This window comes from Rhinolophus hipposideros, assembly GCF_964194185.1.
Source record: "Rhinolophus hipposideros genome assembly, chromosome: 9".
In the NCBI taxonomy this organism is placed as follows: domain Eukaryota; kingdom Metazoa; phylum Chordata; class Mammalia; order Chiroptera; family Rhinolophidae; genus Rhinolophus; species Rhinolophus hipposideros.
In genome coordinates this window covers 19,433,616-19,457,241 of record NC_138055.1, presented here as the reverse complement: position 1 = coordinate 19,457,241, position 23,626 = coordinate 19,433,616, and the positions used below count along the sequence as shown (strand labels likewise).

General features: G+C 39.6%; 1 protein-coding gene across 13 annotated transcripts in view; it reads right to left on the bottom strand.

The window, feature by feature from the left end:
* The window catches only part of ANKS1B (ankyrin repeat and sterile alpha motif domain containing 1B), a 915,638-nt gene that overhangs the window by 254,941 nt on the left and 637,071 nt on the right, over positions 1-23,626 (bottom strand). The window lies entirely within an intron of this gene.

The following is a 23,626-nucleotide window of genomic DNA, read 5'->3' as shown; positions in this document are numbered from 1 at the left end:
TTTTATAACTCCTTTAACAAACACTAAAAGATACTTTATTTTTGAAAGGGGCTGTGGGTACTGATGATTGCAACCAAGTTCATTAAAATAAAAAATTTCATGCAGCAGACAAAAAACACAAAGCAATCGGAGAAAATCCAAACTTGGAGTTATAGTTATTGTTTGTGTTCAATAAATCAAGTCTACTTGCAAATATGCATAATTACTTTTTAATAAAAAAAGAAATTAAGCATTTTGCTGGCGTAACCAACAGTAGGTAATTATCTTAAAAATGGCACAAAAGTAGGCGGCCATATACTGATTCATGCTGCTTCTCTTCTGAAGTGGGATTATATGAACTGGAAAGGAAAATCTCCATTTCCCCAGAAAGGAATGGATTGTACAAGACAGAGATCCATTGTTGACATGGGAAATCCAGGAAAACCACCTTTTCTTTCCATTTGCTCCCATCTTGAGCCATGGGCTGTATATTAAATAAAGTACTCGCCTTTGTTCCTACTGAGGGAGGGCATTCCCACCCACCTGAGCCCCAAGAAGAGAGGGCATTGATGGTACAGAGGAAGTTGGCAGGACTGGCACTGGATGGATGGAAGCTTCACGAGGTTGCCTAGATGGGAAAGTAAATTGCTCATGCTTTGGAACCTTTCTCCCACGTGCTCCTTCAACAGCACAACCTACAGTGAAGTACATGTCACAGTAAGTGGTGGGGAAGGTGGTTATTGTCTACAGCAGGTAGGTTACCAAAACACTAGCAGAGAAAGGCTTTACAACAGAAACCTAGCAATGCATAAGAACGATATTCGTTCAGGCTTTGGCACGAAACCCAGAAGCCTGAGGTGCACTTATGTCTAACAGAAGTTCTGGGAGAAGGCAGCTTTAAATACGATGTATAATCATGAAGTTGAAAGGATGCTGGTGTCGCTATGGAAAGAGACCTTGGATTCAGGTAGACCTGGACTTGAGCTCTGGCTCTCCCAGGTTCTAAATGTGTTAATGTGCATGGGTTTCTTGGCAACCCCTGCAATCCCCTTCCTCTGTAGTAAAGTGGAAATGATAATACCCATTTCTTTTTAGGAAGAAAAAGCCATCTGAGATACGTGAAAGCTTTGTTGAGTATAAAGCACTATTAAAATGCTTCCAGAAAATAACAGCAATTTATCCTAGACACCTGCCTTGGGAAACTGTCAGGGAACTGTCAGTTGTTTCCAGTCCTTACATTTTCTTCCCTCGGGCTCAGAAGGAGGGCTTTTCTCTTGGACCTCACAATTACTGGCTCATTCCTGTTCTGCGAGGTGGGATGACCCTGGTTGTCAGCTTGGGCACATGGCAGAGAGCACCACCATGGTGGTGTCTGGTTGCAGTGGTCATGCTGGCAGTCTCCTCAGCTCCCAGGCTGTGGGCAGGGGCCAGAAGAGACCGTGGTCACCTTGTGTTGCCTCATGATGCTCTGGCCATGGTGATGGTGAAGGTGGCTGGTGTTTCTGTATGTCCTGCTTCTGATGCTCTATTTCTGGGTCCTTGTAGTTGTGTGTGGGGCCAATAGCCCACTGTCTTCCCTTTCTCCTCTACCTACCCTGGCACATTCTTCCAGCTCCTTTCCCTCTCCTGCCTCTTGGAAAGGCATTCAATTCCTATCTCAGCAGCTAATCCGGCCACAGCTTCCTCCCAAACAAGCAGAATCTTTTCCTCTTCTTTGTACTGTATACCTCCTCCAGCAACACATTCCCGATTCCATTCACTGTCCTAAGCTTGTTTCAAGGTCTCTGCTTTACAGGCCTGTATGCAAACTTTGAACATGGCACGAACCACGCGGTATGGTAATTGTTTACTTTTTTACCTCCCTACCAGAATGTGAGACTTCAAAGGTAAGACGTGAATCTTCCTCACCAGAGTCTCTCCAGCACCTAGGACAGTGGTTGGCATACAGTAGTAAACCACTACGGAACTGAACTGATCAGACTCCTCTCTTCCACCCACTACCACTGACTTTCAGTTATACATACCCAAAGGCCACAGTGTGGTGAAGATAAACATCTCTCTGCAACTTGCTGGTTTACCTCTTTCTGTATCCCTCTACCCTAGATCCCCCATAGGTGTGCAAGAAGGGCCAAAGTCAGCCGAGCAAAGGAGGAACAAATTCAGTCCTAAATTAAAGTATTCCTTCTTTGTTTTTTCGTTTATCTTCTGTTTTGACTTTCGATGGAATTTCAAGATTTTCCTTTCTCTGATGTTCTTATTCTAAAATGCTTAACAGTCTCAAGGTGGATAAAAGATTTGGATAATTGTAAGTGGGATGGGGTTATAGGAAAAGTTTGGACATCATTCTGTACCTTCTAGAAATAGCCCAAGTCAAACTGATTAAAGAAATTTGTTTCTCCTTCTTTAGTTCTACATCATATACCCAGGAATTCAGGGTTTCAGAATTTTTCAGTCAAATGCACATTAGTAATAACTAGCAGGAAGCCTTTCCAGAGGACCCGCTGTTTTCCAAGAGTGGTTCCCATAGCTCTGTGGCAGACGTTACCAATTGGTGGACGTCCATTCCAGTTTCTCCTCCCTTGCCTGCTTTCCCTTACAGTGGCCGGAGAGAGCTAAGACATACTTTCTCAACCTCCTTGACATTGGGCACTGACATAGACGCAGTCTGGCCACTGACATATAAACCTATGTCTGCTGGAAAGTTTCTGGAAAAGCTTTTGATTTCCCAATAAAAGGAACACATATCTGTCATTGTTCCCTTTCCCCTTCCTCCAAGCATGCATGTAGGTGTGATGCCTGGAGGCCTGGATGCTATAGCTATTTGGCCGTCATGAGGTGAAAAACATGAACGCATGACCACAAGATGCCATCACATTACAGGAAGCAAGGCCAAAAGACCAAATGGCCCTCGTCTTCAATGATACTACTACCAACTACCCATTTCCGGGTCTCTTCGCGACTGGCGCTACACACGTCTGTATTGTTTAAACTACGACTGGTCAGGTTTCAGTCCCTCAAAGCTGAAAGCAACTTGCGCTGATTCAAGCCGCAAATAAGAACATTGCCCCAGTGGTGAAGCGGACCTTGGTTTACCTGTGGCATCATTCCAAAGCTGAAACATAGTTAATCCTTACTAAATTTAATCCTAAATATTTCTCTTTATGTCCACAGTCAGGCAAACCCTTCTTCTGCATCTGGCTCCTCGTCCCTTAAAGCCCATGTTTCTACTTCAGCCTCGCAATGTGGTGGTGGGGAAGGGGTTGCGCGCCGTCTGTCACAGGGACCATGAGGCACAGTTGACCGAGGATGGCCTCTATTTAGCATATGTTCTACTGCAACCTGCGGTTCCTGGAACAAATTCTGGGTCATAACACTTAACACTGATACCATAGCTACTATTGCATGAATATTCCTGTATTCCTTTCTTCGGGCTGCTGTACAAATTGTCACAAACTGGGTGGCTTAAAACAGAAATTCATTATCTCACAGTTGTGGAGACCAGAAGTGTGAAATCAAGGTGTCAGCAGAACCATGCTCCCAGGGAAGGTTCCAAGGGAGAATCCTCCTTTCCCTCTTCCAGCTTCTAGTGGCTGCAGGTGTTCCGTGACTTGTGGCAGCACCACTCTAACCTCTGCCTCATCGTTACATGGCCTTCTCATCCGTATCTTTTCTTTTGTCTGTATCTAGGCTGCTTATTATAAGGACACTTCTTATAAGGGCCCATCCAGACAATCCACGGTGATTTTGAGTCCTTATCTTAATTACATCCACAAAGACTCTTTTTTCCAATTAAGGACACATTCTCAGATTCCAGGTGGACATATCTTTTGGGGACCACCATTCAACTACAATTATCTTCCTTTCTGTTCTAGAAATACTATTGCATTTGTCTTATTTTTCTTTCTTGGATCTCATTAATTTTGAATTTTTTTTAACCTGGGTGAAGAAATGGTAATGATTTAAATCTTGTATTGGATCAGAATTTAAGGTTGTTTTTCAAAATATGTGTTGGATTTCATATTTTCAAGTTAGGAATTATTTTTCTTGCAATATTCTAGTCTTTATGTCTCATGTTAAAGTGAAAAAAAAATAGATGGCTTAAGACAGGTAAGGATATCACAGCAGTAAAATATTTACCAGATTTAATATCACCCAGGCACAACATTTATTGTGATTTATTAACCACAATCTTTAAGAGAGACTGGATTATTATTACTATTTTTAGGACATCAATTACTTTCTACCTAGATCAATGGTTTTTAATTTTGCTTACACAGTCTAATCACTAGAGGACCTTTAAGAAAATGTGACTAGGGTGTCACTCCAACCAACTGAATACAAATATCTGGGTCTGGGTCTGGGCCTGGGAAGGCATACTTTTTAATAGCCCCCAAAGTGAGTTTTATTCATATGATTAAGAATAGACTTAAATTCTTATTAATGATTGCCTTCTTCAATATCATTGATTTATTCAATCAAGTTATAAGTCTTTTGGGAAATGTGAAACTATATAAGACATGCTTCTTATCTGAAAGTTTGAGTAGTGTTGGTGTATAATATATTAAGTATAATGTGTCATTTACACTCCAGGATGGTGGAGACAAATATCGGGACAGAATTTCTCTCCTAGTAACTGTGCAAAGCTCAAATTGATTAAAAAAGTAACTTGTATCATTATTGCTTTATCTCCCTTGAGCACGCACACACACAGACACACACACACACACACACACACACACACACACTGCTAGTAATAATCAGCACCAAAAAAGACTCCTATGCTTGACTATTATCAGACATAACCTCTACAAGTCAGAAAATTTTAATATACTAGGTGTGATCAGAAAATATGGTGAATGTTTAAATTAAAAATAATTTATTACAGTAAAAGACACATTGCCATTAATCACCCTCAAAATACTCCCCCCACCCCCGCCTCGAACATTTATCCCATCCTTCTTGCCACTCTCTGAAGCAGTGCTGGAAGTCCTTTCTCGTGAGTCTTTAGTTGCTCTGTCGTGGCTGCCTCCATGTCCTGAATCGATTCAAAACATTTACCTTTCATGGCCATTTTGACTTTGGGGAAGAGCCAGAAGTTGTACAGAGCCAGATCCAGTGAGTAAGCTGGTTGAGGACAACCCGTAATGTTTTTTTTTTTTTTAATTAAATTTATTGAGGTGACAATTGTTAGTAAATTTACATAGATTTCAGGCCGTAATGTTTTTTATTTGACAGAAATTGCCGTACCAGAAGCAACGTGTGACACGGAGCATTGTCATGATGGAGGGTGAAATAAAGACACCCATGAAAGAGGACTTCCAGAACTGCTTCAGCAAGTGGCAAGAATGATGGGATAAGTGTGTTCGAGGCAGGGGTGAGTCCTTTGAGGGGGATTAATGGCAATGTGTCTTTTACTGTAATAATTTTTAAAAATTTAAACATTCACCATATTCCTTGATCACACCCCATGTCTTAGATCCCTCTTCCACAGAGCGAAATGAATATATGCTGGTAAAAATCAGTACTACTAGTGCTTCCTACTGGTAGGAAAAGCGTCAGCAGCAGAGTTGTGCATGCTCTGGGGAAGTGCAGAGGACTAGAAACTCTCCCACCTCCAGTTACTTGGGAAGATCCCTGGGACGCTCAGCGGACACCGGTAGGTATGAAAGGGCATGACAGTGGGGCTGGGGACAGCAACTGTCCCTCAGCAGCTGCTTTGTCAGAGCTCACCCAAGACACTGCGTCTGCTGCTGCTCATTGAGACATTTACAGACGCTTCGGTGACAGCCAGGCCACCAGAACCATGCGGTCACACAGCAGAAACAGGAAGAGAGGAAGGCCCCGCACATGAGAGAGGGTGAGGGCAGGAGCCAGAGGAGATCTGGAGTCCACAGCTGGGGGTCGGCTTTCAGGAAAAGAGAATGGAACACTGTAATCAAAGGACTCATCAAGTCACATAAATATGAGGTCTTGTGGATGGAAGAGGGAGAAGGAGAGACCTGGAAGAGCACAAGGTATTAAGCCAAGTATTTAAAAAACTACTGATGAGACAGGAATCAAGTTGGGTTTATTCATTCTACATTGATCAAATATTTATGGAGCATCTTCTATGTGTTCCAGGAGTTGGGGATCGAGAGGTGAGCGTCTGTTCTAGTGAGGGAAACTGACCAAAAGACAGATAAAGGAAAAGATTTCAGGGCCATAAAACAAACAAACACACATTCCAGGTATTGTGATGGAAACTGGTGGAAGATGGGGAGATACCACTTTCATTTGGGTGGTCAAAGAAAACGTTTGGCCCCCGGAGGTGAGCTTTGCGCAGAGATAATGAGGAAGGAGAAAGGTAAACATGTGCATTCGGTGATCCAGGCAGAGGCAACAGCAACTGCAATGGGCCTGAGGTTGGAACACATTTGGAGTTTGCAAAGAATCAGACAACATCTAGTCTGGAATAAGAGCAAGGGCATGGCAGCAAGAAGTAGAAAAGGCAACTGGGTTTGATGATAAGCAAACAGCTGGGCTTCTGGAAAGGTCACATTGCAGGTCTTTCTGTTCTGGTCTGAAAGGGGCCGCGGTCCCTCTGGGAACGCTGCTCAGGGCTGCCCTGATACAGACAGCCTGTCAACTCTGACAGCGGCAATCGGATCCTTCCAGCTGTCATGATGTAGCCATTGGTTTTGCAGTTGCCTTACTCTGAGTATTCCAATCGCATGGGGCCTGCACCTCCAGTCCCTGAGGGTGGTTTTGATGGTTTCACTACGTGAGCAGTGATTTAAAGCAGGAGGTACATAAGGGACTGCAGCAGCGAACGTCAAGTGATGTCAACCTCTGACAACTCCCATGACTGAAACAGTCCGATTCCTGAAGTGACTTCATTTACACTGCCAAATCCTGACAGCCTCTGAGGTCTTTCTTGGAATGCGAACACGAGCTCATCTCATAGCTATGGAAATGGGACAGAATGGGCGTTATTTTCTAAGCAAAAGGCGAATGTTAACTCAAGAACTGGAACTCCTTTTTATTCATTTTGCACTCTTCCCAGAATACCTTGCTTGTGCTATATCTCCCTGATTTCAAGACCCACACTCTACCTTCAGTCACTACCTCCGAACTCATACATCTTACCACAAATCAGGCCTCATAATTGCTGTGACATGGCTGTCATCACCTGTCCATGCACATTTGGTCATAGCTGCTCATGGTGTCAATTAAGCCCGCCGGTATTGCTGATACCACGCGTGGTGAGTATAATTAGCATTTAAACTGTGTTTAAAAAGATTACACTATATTTTGGTATTAATATGAACAGTTTTGGTACTTAGGCACAAACAGAGAAGAAAGAGGGTAAGGTGATATTTTTGAAGCAAATATCTTCTTTGTAAAAGAGACTACAATGACTCATTTTCTTGAAAAGCAGCAACCATGCGCATTATGACAGAAGAAGAAAAGATATCCATAAATACATGAAGTCACATCATGCTTTATTACTGTGCTACATGAAAAAAATTACAGTTTACATGCCAAGGAACTCAATCAAGTCAGGAGAAATTGACAAAGCCCTCTAAATGAATGTCAAAGCTGTGTGATGTGTTTATATGTTGGACAGAATCACCATAAGGCGCTGTGTCAGAGTTTAATTAGCAGCATCTTTTTTCTTTCTTAGGGATGCAGAAAATATGGTGCGTCTTATAATAGATGGCATTTTAGATTCCATGAAATACAGTAGAAGAGAGCAGATGTTTTTCTCTTTAGATGACTAGGGCTATGCAAATACTAGATCCCATTTTATTCCATTACATTCGAAATGTTTCATGCAAGAACACTTAACACATTACCAAAGAGCTGTCCACTTGAAAACTTATAACTCACGATTGTGTCTCATGCTTACGATAGACTGAATAAAACATCCCTGGGACAACTTAATACCCATGGCTACTGAACTGAATTTAGTCAAAAGCATCTAAGTACTTAGATAAATAGGAAGCATAGGCTGTGAAGTAGATTGTCTTCATAAAAAAAGAAGATAATTTTGCTAAGACAATTATTTAAGATTCAATTTGAGAAGGTCACTGTGTTTTAATGTCTAATTTTTGAAAAGTCAGGACTACAGGCCCTGAAGTTTTTTTCTCTTAAGGTGCTCTCAGATCAGCATGAAAAGACAGACTGGGAAGAGAGTCAGCTGGAGAGCTATGAGATCATTCACAGCCCTGCTCTGGGCAGGTTGTCAATCACTGTGTGTGAAGCCTGTATTGATTTTTTTTTTTTTAGAGTCCATAGTCATTCTTTTATTTCTACTAAAAAAAACTGTCTTAAAGATTTAGTCAAGTTCCTTGACAAATAGCAGGTCAATGGCTGAGGACATGCTGCCTGATGTGTAGCAACAGAGAAAGGGCAGACCTCTCTGCCCCAAGCCCCAGACGTAGTGTTTGTTGTGATAGCAGGTTCTAAAGAGAAAAGGTTTCTGCATAAAAGTGTAGCTGTATGCAGAGTGCAGAAATGTTTTTTTGGCGGTACACTTTCATTATTTTCAGGCATGGATCATAAATACTTATTTCAGATGCAAAGAAGAGTTGAAATGGTTTGTGTGTGTGTGTGTGTAATTGCTTCCAGACATTTCTACTTGAAATGTGTGATAGGTAGTTCCAACTTACCATGTTCAGTAGAACTCTTGATTTCTCCTCCCAAATATTCCCAATCTCAAGAAATAGTTCAGGCCCAAAACCTTTGACTTACCCTCACCTCCTCTCATTTCTCTTACAATCAGTATCTCATTCATCAGCTGTCTTCGTTGTACATTCTGATTCATCTTCACCACTTTTACTTCAGGACAAGACACCGTCATCTCCTGCCTTGACTACCGGGAGAGCCTCTGAGCTAGATTTTCACCCTCACCGGCCTGTCATCCCCTCCCCCTGTCTGTTCTCCCAACAAGTGGAAGTGAGCCTTTAAAACAGAAACCACACAATGCCACACTCTCTTCCTCAAAAGGCCTCCCATGACTTCCACCCATACTTGGAATACCCTTGGATCCCTCTGCATGACCCACACTACCTGGCCCTTGGCTCTCTCTCACCATTTTCCACCAGCCTTTCCCCTTGATCATGCTATTATGGCCACACTGGCTTCCTCAGTGCTCCTCAAACAGGCTGAGCATGGTCCTGCCTCCAGGTATTTGCACTGGTTGTCCCCTCAGTCTGGAATACTGATCTCTGCATGGCTTATTCTCGCATCTCATTCAGCTCTCTGCCCAAATGGCACCTCCTCAAAGGAGTCATTGCTGACTACCCTTTTTAAGATCTCGTCACTTTCTGTCTTCTTGTCCTTCTTTCCATTGCTTTATGTGCCACTATCTGATGTCACGTTACAGACGTATTTGTTACCTGCTTATTGTCTGACTCCCTCTCTAGAGTGTAAACTCCAGGACAGCAGGGGCTTTGTCAATTGTTTTGCCCCCTACTGTATTTCTAGAGCCTAGAACAGTGCCTGGCATATAGTAGTTGTTCAATAAGTATTTCCACTCAACATAAATACTGCATATACTTCTTCACGTGTCAGACTCCCCGTGATACACATCCTGGACACATTGAGGCCCTATAAATATGTATGTAGTATGGTCTGCCCTCCAACTTAAGCACCTTCACCCTACATGCCAGGCGTTCCCAGCTGATGGCAGCACCCAGAGGTGGCACTGAATAGGGGTATGGATCACACAAATGGTGCTTCTTCTAGGCCCTCAACTGTCAGGTAGGTGAAAATTGTCCCTGACGACCTTGCCTCCTCTGGCTCCCCTGTATCCTCCTTTCCCCACTCTCCCTGTCAACAATTCAGTCAGTGAATATTTTGTGAAGGGCACTGTGGGTGGATATACAGTTGAGCCTTCTGAGGTCAGGTTCTCAAGGAATTTGGTGTCTGGGAGGAGTGCGGGTGACAAGAATACACCAAAATAAATGTAAGGGCTGTTACAAAGGTTACGTGTCTTGTCTGGGAGGAAGTAAGGAACCAGAATTTGAATTTGGTTTATCTAACTCCAAGTCCAGCTTCTTTCTCCCTCTGCCACCCAAGCCTGCTTTCTCCCTTGTGCTTCTCTGTATTTGTAAATTTGTTCTAAATCCCCCTCCGCCCTTCTCTGTATCTAAAGCCCTAAACACTGCACTTTCTTGGTGAAGTTATGTCAGCTGATTACCTGATCACAGTTGTTCACAGTAAGTGAGAGCTGACTAAGAGATTTCGTTCTCTCAGGTGGTGTTTGCATTGTAACTTGCTCTTATCGGCTGCAGCCAGTCCCAAAGAAACGTGTGTGTGAGAGGTGATCTGTTTATTTCTGTCTTGGGGGGATAATGGGGGAAGGAAGACTATCTGGGGTTCTCTTGCTTTGAAACTTACTCTCTAGGCTTCCAATGGCCAACACATGAAGAAGTTTGGGTATGGGATTTTCCCCTTCTTTTTAGTATATTTTCTGAAGGAAAGTTGGTATTTCATTTTTGGCATTTGGGAGGTGGTAAAAGAGGTCCCCCCCCGCCTTGCCCCATGTGTGTGCATGCATGTGTACCTCTGATGCCTGATATCTTAACAACCATGATATCATGATAACAAAGCCAGAGCAAATCCCAGTAGTCTAGCACCAGAGGCCATAGTCTCACGACTCCAATGTGCCTCTTCTTCATGGACAGCGAGAACACGCATAACAAATAATGAACTTTAGATGTTGTGTGACCTGAGTGCCTGGACCTCAGGAATAAAGCCACACAGGTGTACCTGTCAGCCTCTACCTGAAAGCACCAGCTGAAGCCTTTCCATAGGTGATACTATCCGAGAGTATAGCACTGGGGACAGAAGATCGGAGGACAAAATCTTGAGCAAGACTGACAGTTAATGAAGGGGAAGATAGAGAAGGCGGTACTGAACTTCTGTTATTGTCATTCTTGCTAGTATTCCCTGTGCCTGTCTGGAGGAGTCAACTCACCTAAGGAACTACATTCAATTAAAAAAAAAAATTGTTGAACACCCACTTTAGGCAGAGTGGGTGTGCAGCAAATATTTGAGCAAGGCATGGAAATGATTCTCCATTAGATACATGCTTCTGCATTTAATTTTCTAAAATAATTTAGTTTGATAATCGATTAATCCAACAAACAAATTTTCAGCTTTGTGTAGATCTAGCAAGTTCATTGCCATACAGTATGTTTACCAATAACTTACCATAAGTTATTATTCTCTGGTTGTTGAATGATGGATGGAGGCTCCTGTCCTCCAATTTTCCACACATTTAAGACCTCTACTATAGCACCCTACCCAAGTCTTTTTGTTTTCCTGTGAGCTCTCACACTTTAGCACCATTAATCATTTTAGATTTCCTGAGATGGTTTTGATTGGAGGCTTAGAAACAATAAGATCATCAAAAATTCTAAAATTTTCTCTTTTCTCTAATCAAAACTTCTCTTCTGTGGTGGGTTGATTGTACTAATGTCCTCAATTCTTCATCCCGACCTGCATCCAAGTCATTTACATGTGAATTTTTAGTCCTCCCTATCAAGAAGTGAAATACATCCTTCCCTCTCAACTTGATTCTAAGTTGCTCATGTAGCTTTCTTTGTGCAATTTTTAGCAGATCAGGTGCAAACACAGGCTTGGAAAAGTGCTTGCACATTTTCAGTTCTCTCTGTCTTTGCCGCAGGATCTGCCTGAGAGAGTATGTTAGAGAACAGGACACGTGCAGCAGAGCCAAGCTGCCCAAGGTGTCTTAGCCGAGACCATCCTAGTCCAGTTGACTCTCATATCTCAACAGGCTATAGCCAAGTGCCAGATGGGAGGGAGTCAGCTGAGATCAGAAGAAATTTCCAGCCAAACCTAGCCTTGGTTACCGACCCACAGAGTCACAAGCTAAACATATGCTTATTGCTTTCAGCCACTGCATTTTCAGACTGTCGCACAGCATGGCTGTGGCCACGGAACACTGATGTATCCCATCCATCTTGGGAACCTGGAAGCTGCCCCTCGATTTGGTTTCCGTTAAACAAAAAAATTGAATGCCTTCTATTTGCAAAGCATTGTGCAAAAGGCTTTGCTGGATTATTTCATTTAATCCTGACAACAATATTATCTAGAAGATAGATAATGTTATTATCCAACATTTAGAGGCAAGGAAATTGAAACTTGGAGAAGGTTAAGTGACTTGCCCAAGGCAGTAAAACTATAAGAAATAGAGTTGGAGTCAAACCCCGGAAGACTGCTTTCGGAGCTTCTGTGCTTCTATTACTGATGTTTGCTTTTTATTCTACTGGTCCCTCCAGCCCCTTTTCTCCTGCCCATCTCCACCCCCTACTCAGGAAAAGACCCTGTGTCCCAATTTGAGATTCAGACACCAGTTTTCTACTCAGTTCCCCTTAATACCACTCTTGTTATAGCTGGTATAAATGGCCGTCTTCTCCATTAGTCTGGAAGTCCTTTTGAGGTTAAGGACTGCAAAATACTTATCGTATTTTTCCCCACAGTTACTATGAAATAGAATTTTTAAAAAGCTAATGATCCTATTTAAGTTTCAGGAACTCTAATTATCCCCAAAGAGCAACTTATACAAAAGTAAGAAAAATTCTACTATTATAGATATGTACTATCATATATATTACACGAACATTATATATTATATACACTATTACATATCTATAATAGAATTTTTCTTACTTTTTAAATATATAAATATATATTTAAATATGTATATTTAAAAGGGCACTGATCCCAAATTAATCTAATTGGTATAATAGAAGGCATAATAGAGGGTTTTCCCCATTTTGTTAAACAGTTTTAGGTATTTGGTGTTTGGCTGATGCCCACAAAGATAAAACTCTCCTGACTCACGTTTTAATATTAAAAACAGCGATGGATATAAAACTGGCGCTGAATAATTTGTTTTGCAGTTTATGCGTTTAAGAAATTTTTATGATTTAGTCACTTGTCCTGTAGTTTAGGTATGCTGCCACAAGGTGGCAGCAGGGTGTCAGACATAAGGTCTGCACAGTAAGGAATTTACTTGGTTTCTGAGGTTCCGGGTAGCAACTCTTTCCTTGAGTTAAAAAATAATTTGAGACAGCAGATTTAATTTAACATACTACATCTCTTTAGTAAAATACCTAAACTTGAAACTCTAAATCAACCTTAAACATCTTTCAAGCAGGTATAAATCCTAAACTACAAAATCTCCAGCTTTGAATTATTTTCATCATGGGCTGATTCTAACACTAATCTTATAAATGCATTATAATGATGATGTTAACCTTTATGATTTACTGAGTCTTTATTTATTGTCAATCTCTTCCATGGCAGCTCGCATGTCAGGCTTCAAAATTCTTAACAGTTTTTTTTCTAACAAAAATAACTCTTTGGCTTCCATTTCATCTACGAATACAGAGGCTCATCTGTTTAGTATGCTGTCAGATCTTATACCAAGGAAGACCCAAAGCATTTCTCCATCAGAACAGCATGAAAAATGTATTTTCATTTTATGGAGACTTTTCCTTTTTATTTTTTACATTATAGAGTAATCCATTAGAATATTTCCCCTCTCAAAGCTCCTAGACGCACAGAGCCAATTTATTGTATTTACCTATTTAACTGAAACATAAATGGATCTCCTTAGCAACAAGCTCTTCCCTAAATACCTCCAGAGAAAAGTTCTTAAAGAAACAAAAGACCTCATGCCATGTTAGAAATCTGAGCAAAATAACTGACTTTATTATAATTAATGATACTATCTATTTAAAAGGAGCAGTTTCAATGAGCTACTTCAAAAAGCTGTCAGAAGTTTCCACTCTTATAGATCACCAAGCTGAAACTTTGGAACAGATTCTGGAAAGGCTTAAGTGTGTAGATGATAAATTGAGAACGAATACATCCCTAACCTCTGATCTACTACCGTGTTATGCCCCAAGGTCTTCTGCTTCAAAAATAGAAAGAACTGGGTGACTGAGAGTCAAGAGTCAATGCTATGTAGTTGGGGGGAAAAGACACCAGCTATTCTGTATCTAAGCATGGTCAGAAAAAGGAGGAGTGGTGGTGAGACTGTCCGCAGCTTTATCCTGAATGTTGCTACGCAAAAGCTGACAGTCATTCCCTCTACCATTCACCTACTCCAGGAGTGGAAGCATCTGAGCAGCACTGAGCATTGAGGGTTTTGACAGAGCTGGTAGGAAAAGACGGGAGGCTGAGCGGCTGGGAAAGGAGAATGGGGTACGAGTGGGGAATGTGGGGAGAGCGAAGGTGAGCAGGGATTTCTAGAGGCTGAAGTCTGCACAATAATCAGGGCTATCTATGTTGTAATGGGAGAGTACTGATAGGGAGATGCAAATGGCCACTGAGTTATGAAAGCATAATTCCAGGGAGCCGGCCAGCTCCCAGTCTAATACTAGGAGAGGGATCTAAGGGAGACATATAGAGAAAGATAGAGGCAGCAGGAAAGTAAAACAGAGAAAGAAGAGAAAGGGATGGCTAATGTGATTTTGAATCTCACAGGAAACCTACAAAACCAGCAGGGCAGACATTATTATCCTTTATTTACAAATGAGAAACTGAGGCCCAGAGTTCGTAAGTGACTTTTTAAAAGTCACATACTGAGTGGCAGATATAAGATTCAAAATCAAGAGACCTGATTCCAAGATAAAGATGAAACAAGAGAGGTGCATTCCAAGTCCTGATGTGCACCAAATGTCCTACTCTTTATTTTATAAACAGGAAGTAAATCTTTCACATAACCAAGGCTTAGTATTTTAAGGTTCAAACTGAAACAATTTTAGCCACTATTGAAAAACATTTCTGAAATGTATTATACTTGTCCTTGCCTTCTTTTGAATACTGACTGTAATTTACTTTCTTCTTGATGTGTGGGGTTAAAATGATGAAAACTGACTCAATATATATATGACATCCAATTTAGGGCTACCCTCAGGTTCTAAGAAGGCACACAGGTTTTATTGCTGTCACGCCTAATACACTCATGGCTAGCAAGAGCTGTATAGCAGAATCGGCTGACTCAGCTGCTTCTTCCATCATAGTCAGCTCTTCCTTCTTAAGTGTGTTGGTTTCTGGGCCCTGCCTACTGCTTCTGATCACGTCATTTCCCTGATTAAAATCCTGTTAATGGATAGCTATTGATTACAGCAGCATTTTTTTTCTTAACTCAGGCTGCACATTAAAAATCACCTGGGGAGCTTTTTAAAAACTCTCAGTACCCAAAGGCCACCACCAAAGATTTTTATTCGGTTGTTTGGGGGTGGGGACCTAGCCTACAGGGATTAATATAAATAGCATAGACTTGGGCTTCTGGTCAAGATGGAGTAGCATGAGTTGGATTTACCCTCCCACCTGACACAATAAAGAATCTAGACAAAATATATGAAACACTGGTTTTTGAGACACTGGACATGAGGCAATGACAGACATGGATCCCTGAGAGATGAGAAACAAATGAAGTGAGTCCTACAATTGCCCTAGTTTATAACCTTGAGAAAATTCCCAGGCCAAGTTCAGGGAGGAGGAACCCAGGGAATCTGAAAGACTCTCTGAATTGAGAAGATGGAGGTGAGAGGCTAGGGAGACTAAAGTAGCTCAAGTTGTCTGGACAGAGTACCGGAGAGGAGAGAGTACTGATTAGGACAGGCATATGAGGAAATTATCTGAGGCCAGATTTTCTTTCAAAAAACAAAAACACCTGAAAAGATTAGTGGGAATAGTACTCAGAGTTTAAACAGGGTTGGTAAGAGTTTGCACGGTATTCTGACTGGGAAACATGCAAATTCACAAGATATTGTTAGAATACTCAGAAGTATCTTGCCTCAATAGTGTGGAAGCATTAGCCACAGAGTAAACAAATGATGCTCTGATTTTGCCTAACAAGTCTTAAAAGCAAGACTTGAAAGGATCAAAGCGTGCCCAAGGAGCTTCCCTCTGTCCTAGAAGAAAGCTTAAGAATATTTAGATGAATACAAAAATATCCAGCACCCAACAAGGTAAATTCGTAATGTCTGGCATCCAGTAAAAATTACTAGGCATGCCAATAACAACAAGGAGAAAAAATCAGTCAGTCAAAACTGACCCCAAACTAACCCAAATGTTAGATCTAGAAGACAGGGGCATTAAAACAGTTCTTATTACTACTTTCTATATATTCAACAAGTTAGAGAAAAGATTGAATATGTTAGAGACATGGAAAATATAAAAAGGGCTCAAGTCTAACTGAAAATTACAATGTCTGAGATAAAAAAACACACTGGATGATAATAATGGCAGTTTAGATATTATAAGAAGAAAATATTATTGAACTTGAAGACATAGCAATAGAAAACTACCCAAATGAATCACAGAGAGAAACGTTGAAAAAAATGAATAGAGCATTGGTGAGCTGTCGTCCAATTTCAAATGGCCCAATAAACATGTGATTGGAGCTTCCAAAGGAGAAAAGAGAGGAAGCAGGACAGAAAAAATATTTTAAGAAATAATGACCATGGTGTAGCCACTATGGAAAACAATATGGAGATTCCTTAAAGACTTTAAAATAAAATTACTATAGGATCCAGCATTCCCACTTCTAGGTATATATCCAAAAGAATTGAAAACAGGATCTTGAGATATTTGCACACTCATGTTCATTTCAACATTATCCATAATAATCAAGAGGTGCAAGCAACTCAAATGTCCAACAGATGGATGGATAAAGTAAATGTGGTCTCTCCATGCAATGGAATATTATTCGGTGATATAAAAAGGGAAATCCTGTCTCATGCTACAAATAGGATGACTTTGAGAGCATTATGCTAAATGAAATAAGCTAGTCACAAAAAGACAAATACTGCATGATTTACTCATGTGAGGTATCTAAAGTAGCCAAACTCTTAGAAACATAAAGTAGAATGGTGGTTGCTAGGGGCTGGTGGGAGGGGGAAAGGAGCTGTTGTTCAATGGACATGGAATTTTAGTTTTGTAAGATGAAAAAGTTCTAGAGATACGTTGCACGATAATGTGCATATTGTTAACACTATTGTACTGTACACTTAAAAATGGTTAGCACCGCTAATTTTATATATTTTTGACTACAATAAAATGATTTTGGTGATCATACAACTGTGAATATATGAAGTATGATTGAATTGTACATTCCAAATGGATGACTTGTATCATATGCCAATTATATCTTAAAGCTGTAAAATCAAGTTGAGGATATTACACAGCAATGAGAGAGAATGAACAGTCCTATAATTATATGCAATGAAATGTAAATTAAAGAAGCTACATGCAAGAACATTCCATACAACACAAGCACATTGAGCTCTGCTGTTGGACATAAGAATGGTAGTTGCCTTGGGGGGCATGGGAAGATTAGTGACTGGAAGGGGCCAGGAGGTGCTGTTAATTTTGGGTGCTGTTCATTTTCTATTTCTTGGTCTGGGTGTTATTTACATGTGTGTGCCCTTTTTGTGAAAATTCATCAAGCTGTGCACTTATGGTATACATGGAGTTTTTTAATGTATGTTATAATTCTATATAAAAGTTTTGAAAATTTGAAGAGAAAAAAGAAATATAACTATTTCATAGAAAACAAACAAACAAACAAAAAAGAATGACCAAAATTTTTTCACAGTTGATGAAAACTATAAATTTCATATCTGTGAAGCTCAAAAGACTTCACACACAAGAAACATTAAGAAAACAACATTAAGGTACATCATAATCAAATTGCTCAAAAACAGTGATAAAGAGAACACCGTAAGTGCAGCCAGAGGTGGGAAAAAGACCTGTTATGTACAGAGGAATAACAACATCAACAAAAACAACAAAAAAAGAAAGGGTAACAGCAGATTCTTTGTCAGAAATAATGCGACGAGAAGATGATAGATCAACATCTATAAAAGAGTGTTATCCTAGAATTCCATACCCAGCTAAAATATATTTGAAAAATACAGGCAAGAAAAAAGCCTTACTAGTAGCCTCACAAGATCAAAAATGTTAAAGGAAGACTTGCAGGTAGAAAGAGAGTGACAGCTGATGGAAATAAGGGTATACACAAAGGAATGAAGGGCAGGGATGGCTGTGTGGGTGTGTGACCTATGCAGTTGGACATGGTGCTGCATGTTGAAGGGTCTTATGTTTGGTTTAATGTTTTGATGTCATTGACTTAAAATTTTTAATAACTGTTGAACAAGGGGCCTCATATTTTCATTTTGCACTGGGCCATGAAACTATGAAGAACGGTCCTGATGAGGAATTCTTTGTCACCATGGGAGTGGGAGGAAAAGCTGTAAGGCTGAGTGTGGCTTAGATCTAGGTCAGACATTCAGATATGGAATGGGGAAGGGCAGGAAATTTTGAATGCTTTAATTTTAATCAGCAGAAGACTGAATGGAATCTGGGTGGGGAAAAAACAGATGTCCAGTAAAATCACTTTTTTTTTTAGGGTAGATGTTTCTAGATAATCAGAACAGGATTTCCCTTTTGCACATAAATGGCTCTATTCAGAGGGTTTCAGTTCTTCATTTGTTGCTGAATGCTGAGGACCATGTCTTCAGGCCAAATGCCTTGTTTACTTTCATTGTGTGTGTGTGTGTGTCTGTGTGTTTCACTAATTCTAATACCAACACATTAATAATGCCCATTTCCTAATATTAACCCCGAGGTGATACAAGAGTGCAAATTCACTTCCAATGCAAAGAAAAGCAATATTCCTTCCAATGAGGATATAATGTTTAAGTACATTTTATTGTGGTATGATTTTGTCTCAGTTTAGGTCAAGGCTCCAAAGTGAAGAGCAACAGAATAGGCATAGAAATGCAACATGTGCTGAAAGATAGTGGAATGAATAACGCCAGCCCTAGTCCATCATCAACAACCAGGCCATATGTGGAAGGGCTAAAAATTATTGGAAAGTAAGTATTTACTTGGAAAAAGACTGTCCATCTCACATGAGGAGGAAACAGGGTGTTTTTTTCCCCAAAATATAGGCCATGTGAGTGAGGAAAGCTTCAAGAGAACGACTGGAAGAGTTTGCAATTTAGATGCAGTGAGTGGGGGGTAGTGGAATCCAGGAGCTTTACCTGATAGAAACCTGAAGCTCAGATATTGTGTCTTGCTGTTCTGAAGGTTTGTAAAGAGCTAGCTGTATTGTACACGGGTATAAATGAAATGCTTATATCCAAAGATAATTTATGAGGTTTGCTTTACACTTGAATACTCATATCTACTTAGTTAAAGCCTTTGGCTTTGATTAAGGTTTTTAACATTTAAAACACTGACTGATGTAGCTTCCCAGGTGTGTAAACATGAATATTTTTTCTCATTTATTAACATCCTCAGTGAAGCTTTAACCTTTTACTTAAAATAGTTGGTTTTGGAGATGGAATTGTAATATCCATCCTTCCCACTCTTCCCTGCAGTTCATGGATTTGTTGATTATTCTTCTTGGTTGGGAGTGTAGGTTACCATTTGCCTTTATCCAATAGGCACATGCACACACATTTACATACAAAATGCAAAAAGGCTTTTAGGGAGTAAATTTAATCGCCACTCTAGCAATGAGGGTAAGGTACATAGGCATGTGAGTTTATAATGCTGATCATGAAATAAAAACCTTAAAACAAGTAATGAGTCTAAATTTGATACTGATAGGACTATATTTCTACAGCATTTCAAGCAACTAAACTCACACTATTACAGATTTAACACAAAATTAGAATGTTTCCTTTGAAAATTTCTCAGTACATCTCCAAGTGATTAGATTATCGCAATATTTCCCCTGGAAAGGTAGAAATTAAATCAACAACATTGCAAAGAAAAAATAAATTGACAGTCCTAATCAAAAGAGAGATGTAAGTATAGTTTCAACGGCTATTAGGCAAAAGGCAAATGATCTTTTAATTAATTTACTGTTGCAAAATACGTCCAAATGATTTTCATGGGACACGTGGATATTACTACCTTAGTTATTTCATTTGTTTCTGCCCTAAGGTATTTGAAACACAACCAAGCACTGCAGTTAGAGTTTTAAAGCTATTCTTGCAGCTATTAGCAGAGACTGAAGCATGCACTGAAGACTAAATTTTATCTGGTTCATTCAATGTGTATGCTTATCATTATCAATACTGTAGGATATCATAAGGCTGAGCTAGAATGATTGCTTTGGTAAATCCATCGGGAAGAAATTAATGATATATTCTATATTGAGATTCACAGATTAATAAAGGAGACAGAGTTCAAATTTATTTAGTCTTATCAAAATCCCCTTAGCAGGCATGTACACAGTGGTAAAATAAATTAATATTGTTTTTCATTTTCGTGATACATTTTTGTCTAGAAAATGGATAATTTCATAATTATCCATACATATTTCACATAGGGAATATATAGCTCTTTTGTCTAAAATTTCCCCCACGCAGGGCTGTTGAGGCTGTCAATAGCAGTAGGAATTGTTGTGCAAACTTGGTAATACTGTATGTAAAGCCTGAAAAACCGTATGTACTGTTAACTCATCTTTAATTCTCTTAAGAAGCCTTTGCAGAAGACTGTAATTCAAGCTAGTTTCATCTAGCTAGCATCTGCAGAGGGAACAATTTGCCTGACAATCTCTCCCAACATATTCATATTTTAATGCCAAACTATCAATGCAAAAGGGAGGTTAATGATGCAACTAATGATAGAGGCAGACAGAGAAACAAAACAGAGATATTGATAATATATTTTGAATATAAAGAATAGGTTAAGGAATAAAGGGAACAATTATTGGCACAGGCATCTTTCTCTAAGTCTAGACACATATGGATCTGTAAAATTGGCACTATCTTATGTCTTCAAAGTTTCTCTATGCTTTATTTCCCCTACTGAGAATGCCGATATTAAGATGTGAGATTTCCATTACTCTCCCTCACCCCTACGCTTGGGTAGTTTTGTGACCAAAGCCCTTATTAGGTTATTCAAATAACCTTGTTTTTCAAAGGCAACAACGTACTCTACCAAGAAAAAGATCGTTGGAGACCTTCTGAAAGATTACAATTTCAAATGTATTTGTACTTTTTAAGTCGCAACTTTGTATAGTTTTCATTTCATCCTGAAAATACTTTGAATAAACTTACTGTGCTCACTGAGACTGTATGATTATTTGTCTAATACTAAGCATAATAGCATGTGAAATTGGAGGCTTAATCAATACTATTTAAAGATGCTGAAGTTATTTGTAATCATATCAGGAGTCAGCCTCCTCATTCTCCTTTCTCTTCCCCTCTACCAGCAGACCTCTGTATCAGAGACAGCCACCACTTGCCCTTCTCTCTTCACTTTACGGAGAACAACAGTGACTGGAGCTATTTGGTTTCCTTAAAACTAGTCAGTCATTACAAAGACTAAGGATGTGAATTTCCATAATAAGCTTTGCTCTAACTCAAGGTGACTGTACATTCCCTTTAGGCTAGAAAACAACAAATTATGGGTACCTATAATATAGGTACCTATATATTATGGGTACCTATATATATTTACTGGGCCTATAAATTACATATGATGTTATCTTATATTTGGATACCTTCCCGTATTAGTTGAGATAAATAAGTCTTGAGTTTGAGACTAATCAAAAGCTTTGTAAGTCGGAAGGCACACACATGTTGTGCTTTTCTCTCACTTTAAAACCCAACAATCCTAAACCATCAAATGAACTACTGTTACAACAGTTCTGATGGACACAAACATTTTGTTCTCTGATTTCCAAGCCTGAAGGAACAGATCAGTTTTTGTCCATAATAAATATTCTTTCTGAGTTAAATGACTTGCAAAGCCTCTTCATCACGAGTGTGCACTTGCCCAGAAAGATGTCACAAGGAACTTTACATCTTACCAGTTTATTTTAAGGGCAATAAAATAAAACAAAACAAGGAAAAATGCTGGCGTTAGGTACTGATGCTGTACTCCAGGCCAGAGGAATTTGGTCTCAAAGTCTGAAACACAGTGACTATGTTTTTTTCAAATCTCATACAATGCTTGTGACAGCCACTGCTGCTCTCGAGACTGAAGTCACCTTGTATTATAGCAAATGTAACTAGAGGGAAAACCTGTAAAGGGCCAGTCTGGGTGGGAAAGTCTATATTGCTGTCCCAACCCAAGGCTGCTTGGCCCTGTGGATGGTGGTGGATCGGCCCCTGAGCCCTGGCAGGAAACCTGCTGGCACCGTGGACCTTGCTGTCATGAGGCCTAGTCACAGTCACTGAATAGGGATCTCAAGGCTGCCAGTGCTGACAGCACTGGGGAAGGTGTGGGTCCAAAATGCTAGTCCCGGAGTTTGGATTTTGAAAAGATACAGTCTTGCTTTATTTAATGATACTTGCTTCAAACATTTTATAATAGAGTTCTATTGGAATCCATTCTTTTCAATGAGGGATTGCTGCTAATGGCAGTTAGCTGAATGACTCTTGTGCTATCTATCCATCGTATTTGTTCTTTATTGGAGAGCCGTATTATTCAGATGTCACATAAAAGATATTTGTCAAGTTATATCATTGGCTAGAATGCCACTTAACTGGAAGCAAGGTTGTTTGATCTATGAAGGGTATCCCATTAACAAATGGCTCAGAGTGTCGAGTTCTCAGTGGAGAACTGAAATCTGCTTGACACAACCAAAAAGAAATACAGTTTTAGCTGGTTCCATTGCCACACCGACTGAGAACAAAATTAATCAGAGGCTTTTAGCCAGACAGCAAGTTTCTTCTGAAGTAATGATAGCTTTTGTGAGGGAATAAGCACAGAAAGCTAAGAGTAGATGATGGGAAATTAGAAGAAGGAGCCAATAATTTAACTGAGTTTTACATCAAAGAACATTTTTTATGAGATGTTCTAGAAAAGATATTATTTAAAAGCAAAAAATAACTAGTTATTAATGACCATCACTGAAAATAATTAATGAAATGACGTATTCATTAGGACTGAATTTCTGGAGACAAAGTGGCATAAAGAATAGAACAGAACACTTTTGAACTAGCAGAAATCTATTTGCTTTATCTTTTAGTTTGTGAATACATTTTTAGTTATTAGAATATAGAATTTAAATATAAGAGATTGTCTAAAAGGTTGAATGATTTCTCACTCACTTTTGGAAAGAACTGCCAAATATAATGCAAAGACATCATCACTATATACTATATTTTCATCTTTTCCATTCCTTTATGCCATTAGAAATAAAAAGCCAGTAAAAATGAAATGAGAGAAGTATCAATAACAAAAGTATTTGTGCACATTTAGTTGATCTCTTTGGACTTGAATACATGGCAACACATGTTGGCCAGTTTTTACAGAAAATCTATGCCAAGTGTACGAATAAAACAGAGACAACTTAAGATTGGATATAAGTTATGGAAAATAAAAATTTGATATTATAGCAGCCTATTTAATAAGATCAAAAGCAGTCTCTTTAAGTACAGGGTTTGTATCTGCAATTAAAGAATAAAGATAAGGAAATACAATAGAGATAGACAACTAAAAACAACTTTCATCTTTAACAATGAAGATGAACAAAGATCAAAATGCTAGCCAATTAGTTATCATGTCCATATCCTAAACTGATAAGATTTCCTCAAATGGAAAACCCAAAAATACTTGGAAGATTCTCTTAGATAACGCAAAACACCCT